This window comes from Danio aesculapii, unplaced genomic scaffold (genome assembly GCF_903798145.1).
Source record: "Danio aesculapii unplaced genomic scaffold, fDanAes4.1, whole genome shotgun sequence".
Taxonomy (NCBI): Eukaryota; Metazoa; Chordata; class Actinopteri; order Cypriniformes; family Danionidae; genus Danio; species Danio aesculapii.
The window spans coordinates 41,737-60,126 of NW_026613639.1; positions in this window are offsets into that span (position 1 = coordinate 41,737).

Sequence of the window (18,390 nt, forward strand, 5' to 3'; positions counted from 1 at the left end):
CATTGTCTGCAGTGCTGGCACTAAAGACCTTGGCTGACAGCAAGAGGAGGGTAGAAAACTGGGCTTGGACAGTTTTTCTTCATTAATAATCCTTACTTCTTCATCAGTCTTACTGTCCACTATACTAACGAGGATCTGCGGAGTAAAAAAACCTGTTCTCCCCCACACAGATCAGCAATGTAATCCAGTCCTAACAGCATTGTCTGCAGTGCTGGCACTAAAGACCTTGGCTGACAGCAAGAGGAGGGTAGAAAACTGGGCTTGGACAGTTTTTCTTCATTAATAATCCTTACTTCTTCATCAGTCTTACTGTCCACTATACTAACGAGGATCTGTGGAGCAAAAAACCTTTCCTCCCCCCACACAGATCAGCAATGTAATCCAGTCCTAACAGCATTGTCTGCAGTGCTAGCACTAAAGACCTTGGCTGACAGCAAGAGGAGGGTAGAAAACTGGGCTTGGACAGTTTTTCTTCATTAATAATCCTTGCTTCTTCAATAGTCTTCGACTGGTCATCAGCAGTAACTTGAACAGTGCATCACACAGGAGAACGTTATTAGCATGTTTTGCAGCAAACAAAGCTTGCCATTCATTCTTACACATTGCCCAGCTTTTACTCCACAAAATGTCAGCTTGCCCTTTCATGAGCTGCATCCAGTCAACCCTTGCAATGACATTCAAACCGGGGGAGCTCATTACAGTGAATACTGGGTGACAGAAGATGAGAACTCCACCACTGAAGAGAGAAATTATCTACCTCCCTTTTTTTGGGTGAGGTTGTAACTTCGAACGCTTTATCCAACCTCAACGTCAGAAAGAGATGGGATCTATACTCAACATTTTTTTTCACCCACACAAAGAACTCCTTGGTCGAAAGCTTTCATTTTCTACACTTCTGTGAGAGGATGTCTACAAGCGTTGGTAATATAGTGGTGAGCATAGCTGGCTTCTACGTATATTCCCAGCAAATGTATTCCTTTTGGCTGCCGTAACATTACATGGCCAGGCGCCACTCTTGTGAAGATGTGCCATGACATGTGGGTAGATCAGTGCATTTTGAGATGGTTGGGATCCATATGCTGGACATGTTTTTCAGTGCCGAACCAAGACAAAGAGAGCCTTGGTTGAAAGCATTCTTTTTGAGCTCATCTGGCAGAAGATGTTTGCAAGCGTTGGCTGTATAGTGGTGAGCATAGCTGCCTTCCAAGCAGTTGACCCGGGTTTGATTCCCGGCCAACGCATTTCCTTTTGGCTGCTGTATATATCACTTAGTCTGTTGCCAACCTTGTAAAAGGCAACAGCCAAAAAGTAAAAGACAAAGGAGGGCCTCCCCATCGGGGAATCGAAACCCAGTCTTCCGCGTGACAGGCGGAGATACTGTCCACTATACTAACGAGGATCTGCGGAGTAAAAAAACCTGTTCTCCGCCACACAGATCAGCAATGTAATCCAGTCCTAACAGCATTGTCTGCAGTGCTGGCACTAAAGACCTTGGCTGACAGCAAGAGGAGGGTGGAAAACTGGGCTTGGACAGTTTTTCTTCATTAATAATCCTTGCTTCTTCATCAGTCTTACTGTCCACTATACTAACGAGGATCTGCAGAGCAAAAAACCTTTCCTCCCCCCACACAGATCAGCAATGTAATCCAGTCCTAACAGCATTGTCTGCAGTGCTAGCACTAAAGACCTTGGCTGACAGCAAGAGGAGGGTAGAAAACTGGGCTTGGACAGTTTTTCTTCATAAATAATCCTTGCTTCTTCAATAGTCTTCGACTGGTCATCAGCAGTAACTTGAACAGTGCACCACACAGGAGAACGTTATTAGCATGTTTTGCAGCAAACAAAGCACGCCATTCATTCTTACACATTGCCCAGCTTTTACTCCACAAAATGTCAGCTTGCCCTTTCATGAGCTGCATCCAGTCGACCCTTGCAATGACATTCAAACAGGGGGAGCTTATTACAGTGAATACTGGGTGACAGAAGATGAGAACTCCACCACTGCAGAGTGAAATTATCGACCTCCCTTTTTTTGGGTGAGGTTGTAACTTCGAACGCTTTATCCGACCTCAACGTCAGAAAGAGATGGGATCCATACTCGACATTTTTTTTCACCCACACAAAGAACTCCTTGGTCGAAAGCTTTCATTTTCTACACTTCTGTGAGAGGATGTCTACAAGCGTTGGTAATATAGTGGTGAGCATAGCTGGCTTCTACGTATATTCCCAGCAAATGTATTCCTTTTGGCTGCCGTAACATTACATGGCCAGGCGCCACTCTTGTGAAGATGTCCCATGACATGTGGGTAGATCAGTGCATTTTGAGATGGTTGGGATCCATATGCAGCATTGTCTGCAGCACTGGCACTAAAGACCTTGGCTGACAGCAAGAGCAGGGTAGAAAACTGGGCTTGGACAGTATTTCTTCGTTAATAATCCTTGCTTCGTCATCTTTATTGGTGAGCATAGCTGGTTTCAAAGCAGAGGCCAGTTGCATGTAGGTGTAGATTGCTAGCCAATAGGAACAAAGGTAGGCGGGACAAGTAAAATCCACAAAATTATTGGTTCGGATCCCGTCTCGGCAACAAATAATAAAAAAACGAATTTGTATTTGCGGTTTATTTACTTACTCGCAAATGCTTCCAAACCTGTGCGAGTTTGTTCTTGTTGAACAGAAAAAAAAAGTATTTTGAAAAAAAACTAAAAACTTGTAACCACTGATGTTTGTAGTAATTATTTTTTGTAACGTGGACGTCAAGGGTTACAGGTTTTTAGCATTCTTCAGAAACTTCAAAAACTGATCATTAATAAAGTATGAAAATGCAATTAATAACGCATTTGTTAGCACATTATATATGCGCTTGTAACTCAAGAATACAGCATTTGTAGCTGCATTTATAAACTGCTTACTAATGTTTAGTAATGTAGAGTTAATGCTTAACAAATGATGAACTAACTATTAGTTAATGCTTAATAAATGGTTTATAGTGTGTAGTTATTATAAAGTGTTACCAAGATTTTTTGCAATATGGCTTAGCACTACATTTAACAAGTTACTAAACATTAAGTGGGCGAAACTGTTTAGCCTATATTGTTACCTGCAGTGTGAAAACTTACAGAAACTGAAAGCTGACGTATATCACAAACATAGACAGAGATTGAGGGCTCTATTTTAACGGTCTAGACACAAAGTTCAAAGCGCAGGGCGCAAACGCATTAAGGGCATGTCTGAATCCACTTTTACTATTTTAAGGATGGAAAAATCCGCTTTGCACCGCAGCACATGGTCCAACACAGTTGAGGTTCTTCTTTTAATATAGGTGTGTTTTGAGAATAAACCAATCAGAGTCTCATCTCCAGTTCCCTTTAGGAGTCAGTTGCGTTGCGCCATAGAACATTTGCTATTTACATGGCAGACTTTGTAAGTGTAAAAACAAAGAAAACAGTTAAACAGAGCATCTGCAGCGCGAGAATGAGAGATCTCTTCATTCTTTACTTTCACTTTCACTCTCTTTCCTGGATAAAGAAACATGTTGTAAGCACAGATATCCATTAGCCCAGTGGTTCTTAAACTGGGGGTCGCGACCCCTGCGGGGGTCGCAGAATAATTTCAAGGGGTCGCGAAAGTGATTTAAAAATTGTGTAATTTTCAGTGATTATAATAAATATTTTTAAGTATAAGTGAAAGCTAATATTTTCAGATTTTTAAAAAGATATTACTGATAAATTCATAAAGTATTTAGGACACATTCAGGCATTATGCATCCTTGTACTTGAAACGCAGCGCTCAGGAACAGTTTAAAACTGTTGTCATGTCAACTTGCTGCAGTAAACAAATCCCGCAACGCTTGCCCCGCCTTCGGGCTCTTCTTATTGGCCCACTGGTCTAAGCACTGAACACGAATGGATTGGCTAAAATCAGCTGTCAATCACTCAGTCAACGCCTCCTGTCTTCAGATGACAGGGGCTACAACCGCGAAAATGTAAAGCACTGAAGATGAGAGAATGAAAACAACACTGACAGATTTTGTCTTAGAAACACCTAAAGCTACAAATAATAGCACATCTGATTACTGATCATGTGGTGAATGCTAATCCACATCTACTTTTCGAAGAGTGGATAAAAGACTTCAATTGGCTTCAAGTCCGCTATGATAATAACTAAAGAATTTACTGTAAAGTCTGTGGAATGGAATTTTCAGATAACTGTTTACCACATCTACACATTTTAAGCATGAGGGGTTCTGTTTAATCCTTCATTTTATTGCCAGATGCTGTCAGCCGTACAAGTGGCAGCTATATGTAAAATATAACACCACGTTCACCATCGCAAAAGGGCTTGCACTGACTAAGATTTGTAAAGATATTTGTGTATTGTTGTACATCCTGTGTGTATTAAGCACTGTGTAAGCCAGGCGCAAAACTAACGCGCTCTGCTCTGGACTTCAGACCTCCTCTCAGCTGGTCTATTGCATCCTTGCCTATTTTACATCCTCAATATAGCAACGCGCCACCTCCTTTATTTTTCAGGCATTTGCTATTTAAACAGCGTGGATCAAAACGACACTTATTTGGCCCTACCATGCACCCGGCGCAATGCGGCGCAAGTCAAGATGCAATTGTTTGCTAGTTTCAGCTCAGCGCAAGAGTTGTTTTGACGTTTTGCAGCACACTGTTTAAATAGCAAATGCATTTGCGCTCATATGTGCGCCCATAGACGACGGAAACGCCTGCAAAGGAAGAGATTGTGGGTTCACCCTATTCTCCAGACAAGAAGTGAGCAGGGAGAGTTTCATTCCCTTATTCAAGAGCTTCGTCTGGATGAAGAACGCCACAAGGAGTATTTTCGCCTCAGCACAGCCGATTTTCATTAGTTGCTTACAATGGTTGCCCCGGCAATAGAGAAGCAAGACACTATACTGCGTCAGGCAATAGGTCCAGCAGAACGTCTTGCTGTTTGTGAATAACGTTTTTAGGTGTGTAATATACAGTACAAACTATAGATTAAAAGTTATTCAGTAAATTATTCATCTTTTACATCATATTAATTTACCACACCACCTCATTCTTTACCATATAATTACTTGTTAATTATTAACATTAATTTGATAATATAATTACAAAGAAAATGCGCTGTCACATTCATGAAAATGTTTTTTGTATCAAGAAAGAAAAAGACAAATTTTTAGAATTCTTTCTTTAATTTTAGATTTTTGCAACTGGTGACTCCTACCAAACCATATCCAAGAGCTTCAGGGTGGGCAAATCCACTGTTGTTGGAATTGTGCCATCTGTAGCTAAGGCCATTTGGGAGAGTTTGGTAGGAGAGTACATGCCAGTACTCAGATTGGAGGGAGATTGCTGAGGGGTTCTCTGCTAAATAGGCTTTTACTCACTGCCTCGGTGCCATTGATGGGAAGCACATTACAATTAAAGCTCCTGCTAATTCTGGGTCCTTTTTTTACAACTAAAAGGGCCAAATTTCTATTGTTCTTCCGGCAGTGGTGGATGCCAACTACCTGTTTAGAGTGGTAGATGTTGGTGGCTATGGCAAGAGTGGTGATGGTGGTTTATTGTCTGCCTGATCTTTTGGAAGAGCTCACAGAAATTGAATGCTCCATCTGCCAGCAGATGAACCCCTCTCGAATGGCCAACACCATGGTCCAGTTCCATTTGTGTTTGTGTTCATTAACACCTTCTCTGTCCTTACCCAGGAAGAGCAATCCCTGCTGATCAGCGCATCTAATTTCCGTCTGTCACACGCAAGGAGGATTGTGGAAAATGCATTTGGCATCATGGCAGCTCAATTCTGTGTCTACCACAGAGTGATGGAGTTGTTGCCATGTAATGTGGAAAAAAATAGTGCAAGCAACCAACATCCTCCACAACTTCTTGAGATGGGGTCAGCGGAATGCTTCCTCCATGACTGGATGTGCTGATCTTGGGGCTGCACTGAATGTGTGTGGACGGATGGGGAGCAACACTGCATCGCAGGAGGCCATTGCTATGAGAGAGAAGTGTAGAGAATACTTTAACGCCCCATGTGGAAGTACAATCAGGTTTGAGGCAGCCTGCCCTCCATAAAAAGGCTCTTTTCAGAGCTACTTCATGATCAAAGAAAGAGCTTATTCCAATGTTTTTGTGTGTTTAGTAGGGTCACATACACCATACACATGTTTTAAAGGACCACAGCAGTCAATTATTTGGTGTATGTGTATGTGTGACCAACTAAGTGGATAAAAACGTTACTTTGAAGTTTTCCTAAAACTGTTGAAAAATACTTATTATTCTTGTCTTATGAACACTTAGAAGAACTACATTGTAGTACATTTCTAATGCAAATAACTTTGAGAACATGGATGCAAAAATGTGTATTTCTATGATTGTTCTGGCTTTATGCATGTTACCAGCCATCTGTAGGAATAAGGTATGTTCACAGCCATGAAGAACATCTCCAGTACAATGATATGATTACACCTAGGATCTCAAACTTCAGTAATTTGATCTGTATTTTTAACACACGCACACACACACAAACACATATATATATTTGTGTTGTGCCGATAGACTATCATGTATCTACCATAGGCAAAGTTATCGCTGAGACCTAAGACGATTTTAAAGACGATATTTACTTCGTTTTGCATAAATGTAGACCTAGCCTATAGAATATTTTAACTACATTATTAAAAAAATGAATAGTATTGTTATTTTTGTTCACTATTATTATTAATAATAATAATAAACTACAAATAATTGGACAGCTTGTGCTGTTCACATTAACATTACTTTACCCACACTGTCGCACTGCAGCACCATGCATCTTTAGCATGAATTTAAAAGTACACTAGCCTACTCAAAGGAAAAAATACAATAATTTGTAAAATTGCAAGGCTATTATGGACACGTATTTGCAATTTCACAGCATGCGAAAAATGCAGTATTTCCATCGCTCTTCTGCGCTCTCTCTCTGCAGCAGCAGATGATGCGAGCGCTGCACGTGATGGCCACAGCCACATCTCATAGCAAATTAATTTAACAATACTTAATTTAACATAACAATAATAGGCTAAATAATAAAACTGGATTTAATTAACAAACAAGTTAAATAAAACAATTTGTAAGAATAAAATAACCCAAAAAGAAAATGAAAAAAAAAAAAAAAAACTAAACTTAAACCAGCTGAAATGTTCTAGAATAAAATGTGTTGCGGTAAAACATAATTCTTGATAATTTAAGACTCCTATATAACAGCACTCCCGCAAGATTTTCTCTTGCTTCACAAAAGTTATTTATGTTTAAATCCATTATTAATAGGCTATTTAAGTTCATTTTCTGTTTAATTTCATGGAATGATAAACACGGACATGCGCATTTTTCAGAAAATAGCCTATTTATTTACAAATTTTGTTAGCCCTATATATATATATTTATATATATATATATATATATATATATATAGATAGATAGATAGATAGATAGATAGATAGATAGATAGATAGATAGATAGATAGATAGATAGATAGATAGATAGATAGATAGAAACACAAACACACACACACACAATAATTTTTATTTTATTTTTCTGAAAATATACGCATGTCCGTGTATATTACATATATTATTATATGTAATATATTTACTTGTATAGGCTATTGAAATAAATTGTATTCATTTGAACTAGCCTATATAAAATTATATTACAACCTGCAATTTACCATTCGTTTTGGCTGTAACAGATTATTGAACAGAATATTAATAACTAATAAAAAAAACGTTTTACTGAGCTCAGTGAAAAGTTTTGTATGTAGACACAATATTATTAAAATAAAATTACAGCCATCTCTGCAGCGAGTCGGCAATAGCCTGTTTAAAATGAAACTATTTCTCTTATCAGAAAACAAACACTCATCAACATTGTGTTAAATTTCAGCCAATACTAATCGGAAAAGAAAAGAAAACGGCTTCACTGCATAGAAACAGGCACGCGCGTGCACCGAGTCCTCCGTCCGCCTCCCGTCTTCAAAGACCTTAATGCATACTTGTTTTTTCTGTGCGTATATAAGTAGCAGAATTTCATTTGTTTTCATCCATTTATAATCTATATTGTGGAAGTCCCGCGGATAACGGCATGAACCCGAAAGTCACTATTAAATCCTGTTCCACGCCACAGTCTTGTTTTAAATAATTCCGGTCTCAGAGCCTATTTAAAAGTAAGAGCTCGATGATTTGCATTGATTTGAATTATTTTCCAAGATAAAACGTCATCCAAATGAAGTAGGTTATTAAGTAAGTAAAAAAACATCTGAAAGGTTATTAAATACGTTTAGAAATGGTTAAATAAATGAGCAAATAAGTACATATAACACTGCAATATATAATTTACTATATATATTTACTATATATACATTTTTATATATTTATGTCTATATGTGTGTGTGTTTATATATATATATATATATATATATATATATATATATATATATATATATATATATATATATATATATATATATATATATTTAGGGAGTGTTAAAGTATAGTAATGAGAAAGACCATTGAAAGTAGTCACATAAAGTTCAGTATAATATGACAGTATACTTTTTAGTTTGAAATCATTTAATGCATTTACTGAAAGTCATGCAGAGTGATGGTAGAAATGTCATTATTTAACATTTAAATTTTTTTTTACATTTCAGAACTGAACTCAGCCTCATGTATTAACTGCATTATTTTGATTTGTAGATTGCTTCTTTTGGCCCCTGTTATTCGGATGAGTGCTGGACGAATGCAGCTAAGAAAGCTGTCAACTTCTTCATCCTTTTTTTTCTTTCTCTTTTACAATTTCCAAAATTTGGCTTTCAAATTCATCTATATCACCTGTTTTTCTTTTCCTCTTTTTTATCCAAATGTGCTGTGGCTGCTGGGGGACCTGACTGCTGCTGGCAGACCTAGTTGCTGCTGTTGGCAAACGGCTGGCTGCCGCTGTGAGCCAACTGCTGGCTGCTGTGGGCCAAATGCTGGCTGCTGCTGTTTGCAAATTACTGGCTGCTGCTCCGGCCGACCAGGCTGCAGCTGGGGGACCTGGTTGCTGCTGTGGGCGACCTGCTGGCGGCTGCTAGGGGAGCTGACTGCTTCTGTGGGTGACCTCTTGGCTGCTGGGGGACCTGTTTGCTGGGGGGGGGGCTGCTGGCTGCTGGAGCACCTGGGTGCTTTTGGGAATCTGGCTGCAGAGGACGTGCTGGCTGCTTGGGACCTGGCTATGAAGGACCTGGCTGGGGGGACCAGCTGGCTGTAGAGAACCTTGCTGCTGCTGGAAATGTGGCTGCGAAGGACCTGGCTGCTGCTGGGAACATGGCTGCGAAGGACCTGGCTGCTGCTGGGAACATGGCTGCGAAGGACCTGGTTGCTGCTGGGAATGTGGCTGCGGAGGACCAGGCTGCTGCTGGGAATGTGGCTGCGAAGGACCTGACTGCTGCTGGGAATGTGGCTGCGGAGGACCTGGCTGCTGCTGGGAATGTGGCTGCGGAGGACCTGGCTGCTGCTATGGACTTGGGGGCTGCTGCTGTAGACTTGGGTGCTGCTGCTGTTGAGGATCTGACTGCTGCTGCCGCCGTTGAGGACCTGGCTGCTGCAGAGGAATCTGTTAGCAATCAGGCTGATGGGGATCTGCCTGCTGAGAACCTGACTGCCGGGGAACTGGCTGCTTAGCACCTCACTGTCGAAGACCTGCATCATTGAAAAGACCTTAATTTGTCAGCAAATATTTTTATGACATTTACATTGTCAAGTAGCACACACTCCTACACAAGGGAACTTAAACCTGAGAAATCTATAAAAAAAATTCAATAATAGAATAAAATTATTTTGGTCATAAGTAAACCTTTTAAAATTAAAGATGCTTTATTATAACATGAAAAAATATAGTGAAAGTATGATTTGATACGGAACTGTCTTCTGACATGTACCTGTCTTATGGTTCCTGGGACCTGAGTGATGACACCAAGAACCTGACTGCTGCTGCCTGTCACAGGGTTCCCATAACCATGTGAAATTTTAATTTCAAAATATTTGAAAGTATTTGAGAACTTCAACAAATATCTGTAGTGCATATCCTGGTACATATACAATGCATTTCTATTTTTCACAAATCATATTACAAAACAATGAATCACTTGTTGGTGCACCTGCTGGCATGTGCCTGATTGTTGAGTCATCCTCTTCTCTTGTGGGAAATTGGTAGTTGTGGTTCGTTCCACCACAAACACTTAAATAAATCTCATTATGTCAAAAAACCTCAATTTTTTCTCTCTTCTCCTTCACTTCCACTTCACTTACTGTCTTTTTCTATCCTTCTCTCCCTCATGTACGTATCTCTGAGGCCACGCCATTTTTTCTTTCAAGTTTCAACTGGAAAATAAAAGAAACATTAGGATCTACATATTAATAAACATACATTTATATATGCACACATTAAATTATATTTAAATGCAAGGTGTGCACGCACATATACAAATATAGTATCTCTTTGTATTTGTCTGTATGTATGTGTGTGCCTACACACACACACACACACACACACACACACACACACACACACATATATATATATAAAAGTTGGCACTATGAAAATTAATATTTTTCTATATTTCAGTATAATATATGTTGGTGCAATTTACCAAAACAGTTTTATTAAACTATTATATCCGTTAAGTGTGGTGACCAAACATCTTTAGGAACACTCTATGTGTGTGTTCTCAAAATATTCATTTTAAAGTTACATTGGAATCGTACTTTTTACCTTTTTAAAGTGCTTAATTACCACTGTACAGCTGACATTTGACTCTTTGAAAAAAAGTGTTACTTCATTCATTCATTGTTGTTTTCTCAAATGTGCCATCTATTCCCGTTTCCACAGAGACCGCAAACCAAGCTGCTTCTTTTTTTACTTGATTTTTATAATCCTTTAGGGAGGTATTGTATAAAACAGGGCAATTGGACACGGATATAATTAGAGCTTCCTCCATTTTTTATTTTCTTAACAGAAAGGTCACACTACAGTTTATTTTTCTATTGGTCTCACGCACCACCTGAAGCAAATTCGCAGTTGAAAGTTCACCTAGCTATAACTTTGCCAGGCAGCGAACTTTGTTGCTAGAGATCAGATCATTAGATACGGTTGCGGCCGGAACTGAAAGAAATTTATTTAAATTATTTATTACATTTCCTAATAAATGTATTTTATCACCGTCTACCCCACCCCGACCCTAAACCCAACCGTCACAGTACTGTAAACATTTAAATTGTTGTTATGCAGTGTCACAGAAATTATCCTATAGTGAAGTGAGTATCTGCAGCTGTATCCTGTCTAGACTTTACGCAGCGATCTGCGAAAACCCATCGCAGGATCCTGCGTTTCCGGTCTGACGCATTCGCGTGCGTATGAATGAAAGTCTATGGGAGGAAAAGCCTAGTGTGACCGCAGCTTTAGTTTGTGAAACTTCACATATAACTAACCCCAAATTCCAATCAGTGTTGCATTTTCAAACCATTTATTCATTTAATTTAAATGATTATTTACTAACTCAAGCTATTTATATATGATATTTTTATAGATTCATTGGTTTATGGTAATTTGGTGTGCTGGTGTCGTTATGGCCATTCATTGATTTTGCAGGTTTCCTTCAAAGCAGTATTGCTTGGCTTTGAATTCAAGGATGAGTACAAACAGGTCAGCATCCAAACTGAATTGCTGTGTTTATTACTTAATACACAGAGCCTATATAAGTAGTTGTTTCCAATTAGCCTTTCAACTTGTGGGCTAATTGCAAATTGTAATTGAGAATTATTGATTGTATTATAAGCGGAAAAAATGCGTAAGCCAAAGTAGAATGATCTCTCTCCAGTCCTTATGTTTAATCAATTTCTTTTGCAAAAATAAATAGACCAAGGTATAGCTATTTGACAGCAAATTGGATTTTTGAAATAGGCTGGCTGCTTCTTCAAATAGTGGGCTTACCGCCCACAAACAAGTGTTTTTAATAAGATAACCTTGAAATGTTTGAATTGATGCATATTGAATGCTCAGTCTTTTCACGCATCAATCCATTGCAGTATAGGTTTACATATTAAAACTGTAAAACATAGGCTGAGTTAAGATGAGTGAAATCCAAGACCTGCTGTGTTTTTTTTTCTTTATTTTAAAAGATTTATTTATTTTTTTGTGAAAAACTAAAACTATCTACCATACGAGCCTGTTCCACTTAGCCTTATAAGGGAAAAATGTGTGTATGAGTGCATATTTTTTTGTAGTTGAACTCAGGGGCGTCGCTAGACCCAATTCACTGGGGCACGTGCCCCAGTGAAAATCTCCAGTGCCCCAGTAAATGCATTGAAAAATGATTTACTTTATATGCAGGTGTATTTATTAAGAGTGGTACTTCCGAAATAAAGACGTTATTCTCTATGTGCAACCGAACCAACGCTGGTGAAAGCAATGTAATCAAAAAGCAAACTGACGCATCTCCGCGTGTGCGCAGAGAACACGCGCGCCTCTCGCGCGCGCTCATCTCGCGCGCGCTGCTCTTCTTCTGAGAGTCCCGGTAGTTAACATGCGCGCCAAAAAAGCAGGCTGCTTGTTATGCGCAGCTCATGCGTTATAAAACCAGCGTAACAGCCTTTTTTGTTTTGCAAGTGGACAAAACTAAAGTTTAAACAATATGATGGTGATCTTACTAAGCATGCCTCCTGATAGATTTTTTTGTATGAAGCAAAAAGGAGGGATGACGAGTCAGGGAGGTAAGACTTAACAAACCTAATTATCTGCCATGTGTCAAGTCTACAACAGATAATCCTATAACACATATTTTTTTTGTCTATAGAGAATTGTCTATAGAATTTCATTCAAATGAAATTAATATTTATGCAAAAATAATTTCTTAAAAGATCTTAACATATCACTCCAGTGGTCTTAACATTGTTTTCCAGTTACATTTAAGATTATTTTGAAGAATAATTGTATAATAATAAGAATACTTTTATTTGTATATATATATATATATATATATATATATATATATATATATATATATATATATATATATATAATATACATATGTTACATATGAAATATACATACACTATATATATATGTATATAGTGTGTATGGGGGGAATGGGGGAAGGGGGTACGTGCCCCAGTAGAGCTTTAAGTCTAGCAACGCCCCTGGTTGAACTGTATCAAGAAATAAAATGTCCGATCTTTCTAACAACTATAGTAGGCTACTGTTTATTTTGAGTGCGATAAAGCCTACATGAGGGGTGGCAAGATCGAGAGTAGGCTAAGGCTATCGAGGATAAGCAGCATGACATTAGGATTTGGTAGATCCTCTGTTCTCATTAATAAAATACATTTTCACTTCTAATTCACTTTAAATTGTTTCATATTTAACTGTTATTTTTCATTTGATAGGCCATGTATGCTTAAGCTATATGAGACATGGTAATGCACTTGTAATGTTTAACTTCATGTGTGTTTTCATTTTTCAGAATCTGCACTTTCAGCACATTTGGAAAGGCAAGTGTTACAAACTCAAAATATAAAACTGGATTCACGTTTGGGAAGCCATTATACTCAATTTTTTCAAAAATAATAATGGACAACATATAGTCTCATGCAGTATATATTTATGTATTTAATTTCAAAGGCACGGAGAACTTCTAAAAGTCTTGAAGAAATGATAAGTAGCATAAATAAATTTGCTGTCCCTGGGACCAATATAAAGGACTACAGCGTTCACGATGCGACTGGCTTTTGGAAAAATGTGCAAAGATTTGCAAGTACCAAATACACTTGTAAATCACAAAAAAAAATCTTCAGGCATCGCTGTTACTCTTGAATGTATGGTTTGTGTTTGACATCTGTTCAAATGTTTAAAATGTGGCCAATGGGTGCATTAAGTGTGATATGAATTACTATAGGGCAATATTTTAGCCTTTTTTTCTTCAATCAACATTGTTTCCTCTACATTTAAATAACTACGCTTTAACTGTTTTAAAATAATCAAACATGTATACCATGGTGCTATACCAACTAACCAATAACCATTAGGAAAGTTTTTTTTTTAATTATTTTCTATAGAGCCTTTCGCAGTCAAGTGTCCTTCAAAAGAGAGAAATGACGGTGTTGAAGAGAAACACGTTGAGGGCAATATTGGCACATTGGTAAATTGAATGATGGTTAAATGTTTTTTTGTTGTTGTTTAAAAGTTTCTTGGATGTACTGTATAAGATTAAGGTAGGCATATCTACGCCATAATTGTAAAATGGAATGAGCTAAGTTTCTCGATAATGTTCTCTTAGTAGACTCTACGCTATAGGCTTTGTAGACTCTAAACGTGCATCTTAACTAGCTTATAACTTAGGTTGCGACGTGCTGTCCCTACATCATATGAATTGTTTCACATGGATGGTCAAACTGCGAGGAACATGGAACTGATTACTCAATCTTTACTTAATTATTTATTATGGGTTAAGGAATTTTAATATCCAATTGAATTTACTATTGGATTTAATTTGATTAGAATTCTTGTATTGAAATTGGTATTTTGTATTGTGTTTGTGCTAAAACTGGCACAAGAGCTGCACAAGCAACACATGAAACATTTAGCAAAAAAATAGAGGAGCTATAAAAAGCCAAATTTCAGCCCTGGAGTTCTCCGTTATGTTTAACTCAAAGACAGACTAGCTGCTATTATTCATTCATTTATTTTCTATTTGGCTTAGTCTCCTTATTAACCTGGGGTCGCCACCGCAGAATGAACCGCCAACTTATCCAGCACACGTTTTATGCAGCAGATGCCCTTCCAGCTGCAACCCATCCCTGGGAAATACCCATACACTCTTCTCTACGTAACCTATAGACAATTTAGCGTACCCAATTTACCTATGCTGCATGTCTTTGGACTTGTGGGGGAACCTGAAGCACACGGAGGAAACCCATGCAAACACGGGGAGAACATGCAAACTCCACACAGAATGACAGCCCTACCTGCATTTTTAACCCACGTCTATCGTTGTAGGACCAGTATGTTTTCATTTCATCACGTTTCATTTGGTGCTCGTTTTTTTTTTTTACTTTTCAAATAGGATAACCAACAAGCTACAAATTGTGACCCGTCTCTCTGCCAAAAAAGTGCTCAATGTGCATCTGTCAAAATGGTTACTTTTTGCTCTTGTCTGCCATCAATTTGGTGTGCTTTGTCTAGACATTATTTTAGAATGACCTCACTCTTTTTCTCTTTTCAGGATCAAATGGAGAGTTGTGATGTTTCAAGTAGTGAATTGACAGGCGACTTGGCTACAAATCATGCTTCCGCTACAGAAAGGTTAACTTATTGTATATAAAAGAATAAATGTATAGAATTGAAAGAATACAATTAAATTCAAGCCAAATATTTCAAAACAAATACAACCTACAAAATTTCACCTACATCTTTTGCTTCTCTTGATTTTTCCTCTTTTTTTTTTTTATTGTATTTGATATTTTTCTATAACATATAAATTTGGATGTACTAGTTTTTGGACCGCTATTGTGAGTTATTTTGTTAGATGAGCTCCAGATTTGGCTTCAGTACTGACTAATGTAATGTATATGCACAAATATATAGTATAGCTTTGAATATGAATTTAAAGTATATATTTGTGCGGCGTGTTCTTGTATATGCTGAGCATATATATATATATATATATATATATATATATATATATATATATATATATATAGTGTCACAGGGAGAAGAAGTGCCCCGGAGGGTGGTTTATTTACAAAAGTGATTTTCCCAGTGGTGAGTTCAGGTTGGTGGCTCTAGTGGTCTTTTCCCAGTGTGGCAGTGGAGTGCCCCTGTGGTTCTGGCAGGTTCTCAGCTGCTGTTTGATAAAATAGAGAGATCGGGTTTCTCATAGGGAACCTTCTCACCCTTCTGCTGTGTTGCTGCAGTTTAAATGCAAGCCGGCTGATGGGCTGCAGCTGTGACCAATCAGCCTGTGTTGAGGGTATGCAGTTATTTCTCTTTTGGTTCCTGGGCAATGCAGATGATCCTTCAGACGCTCATCACTATATATGAATATATAGACATAAGATATAAGATAAACTTTTTGCCCCTTCTTTTACAAACTTGGAGAATGAAGTGTCTTCAGATGTGTTCTCTACACAAAGCAGTGGGGAAAAATACTTTCAGTGTGCTTTGCCATCTCAGCCCTGTTTTTTTTTATATCCCAAAATGAATGGCAGGCACTTAGGAAACAACAGAAAGGCAGACTTTTTCAGAGTCTTCAGTGGACCAACATTATTTCCAGGCACATCAATTCTCTCCACCCCTTTTGCAGCTTTAGTTTCAAACGGGTCAAAACCCTGCTGTCAAAAAAAAACAGAGCCAATTTTCACTTGTGTGGGTTCCTGCCAGTTCACAGATTGCCCAGTGAGCGCACATATCACTGTCTGTGATGAAAAGACCTTAAAAGCGACAGTGGTTTTCTGTGGTGATGTCATCACAGCACTCATGAACTCAGAAGAAGGCCAGTCTGTGCAGATGCTCATCCGTTCATTGCAGAGCTCCTACAAATGAAACTCCATATAAGTTTTTTATTTGGAGTAAATGAACAAACTTCCCCAACTAATCATTGATTCTGGTTGCAGGGATGAAGCTTCATCTAAAGACGCATTCAAAAACATCAAATGGTGTGAAAGGAGAAATAAAACAGCCACATTCTGATGAGTTCATGAGTTTACAGAGGATCATCAATGAGCAATCTGGAGCAGACAGTGATGTCCAGCAAAGGGTGTTGGTGGGCATAATGCTTTGGTCAAGGAAGACCATTTTTGTCTTTTTCAGAAGGTGTAAGGAGGATATTGTGTATCTGGATGTAACAGGGAGTGTGATACAAAGAAGCAACGCACAAAGTCCACCATATTACATATATGAGTTGGTGGTGCAAAATACTTTAAAGGGTGCGTCACCCTTACCTGTTGCATCCTATGTCACCTGTGACCACATAACAGCGTCTGTGACGTACTTTCTGCAGTCCTTCCAAACAAGTGTTCTCAGAATGTATGGAAGTGGGGCAAGCAAAAGGCCCGTCATGGTAATCTGTGATGGCAACCTTGTGCTTATGCATGCCATTTCCATCATACTCTGCAGAACCGGTTTAGAAGATTTACTGCAGAAATACTTCCAGCTGGTAATAGAGACAACATCCGACTGATACCTTTGACCTCCTGATACTTCATCGATGTTTGAATCACATCATGAAGAAAGCCAAGCATCTGTGCAAAAGACAGTAAATATTATTTGGAGTGTCATTACTTTATAGTTTTAAATTAAATGTACAATGACAATAATGGTGTTCATTCATTTTTTTTAGAATTCCAAAGCATTACAAATTACCAATGCATGTATCTGGCCTTCTTGCATGCTGTACAACTCTAAAGAAATGGATGAAGTGGTGTCAACAGTCCTTTTTTGCAGTCTCTGCAGTGGAGCAAATGTAGACAAACAGCTCAACAATCTACATTTGCTCATGCAGCAAAGAGGGACTGTTGAGCTAGAGGAGAAAGACATCATTGCCGAAGACTACCAGGTATTTGATATATTGCTAATATTACAATATCTTTCTAAATACGGACATAGCTTCACTGCTAACATGCATACACCATATTCTCTAATGGAAACTAGTCAGACCTGGTTAACCCTCTGGTTTGTAAATATGACGAATATCTGTAAATATATACACAAGTTAAATCAAAATATCTTTTGGTTATGTGAGTTAATCAACAAGTTAAGGGTATATCATGCATCTTAGTTCATGTAGGCAGACATACAGTACATATGACATACTTTCTGTTAAATATAATTACGACAACATGCTTAACATCAGTAGTTTGTCAAGTAATGAACATAAATTTTTCAGCAAGACGTCGACTTCACCACACCTATCAGGGCCCATTTCAAGGCAACGATCAGTAATTCATTGCTTGACCTTGATTTAATATCTATTATCTCCAGTCTGGCCAGACATTAATCCATATGCCACCCTGTGGTCTGGTATGATGCTGGGTAGGTTTAAGTCATGATATAAAGTTTCTTTAATTTAAGACAAGAAGTTGTTAATCAATACATCAGTACAGCCTTTCACAATGCTGAAATGACTTTTAGGAGATCTAGGATGTCACGGTACAAGTCTGGCATACCAGAACTTGAGGAAGCACTTTAAAAAAGTGAAACAGACAAATAAAGAGGTGAATTCTTGAAAGAAGCATCTGAAGTTTCTTTTCTTTCAAATTGTATTATAATTCTTCAAATGACAGCAGGTAAGAGATGTATATTCCTTTTCA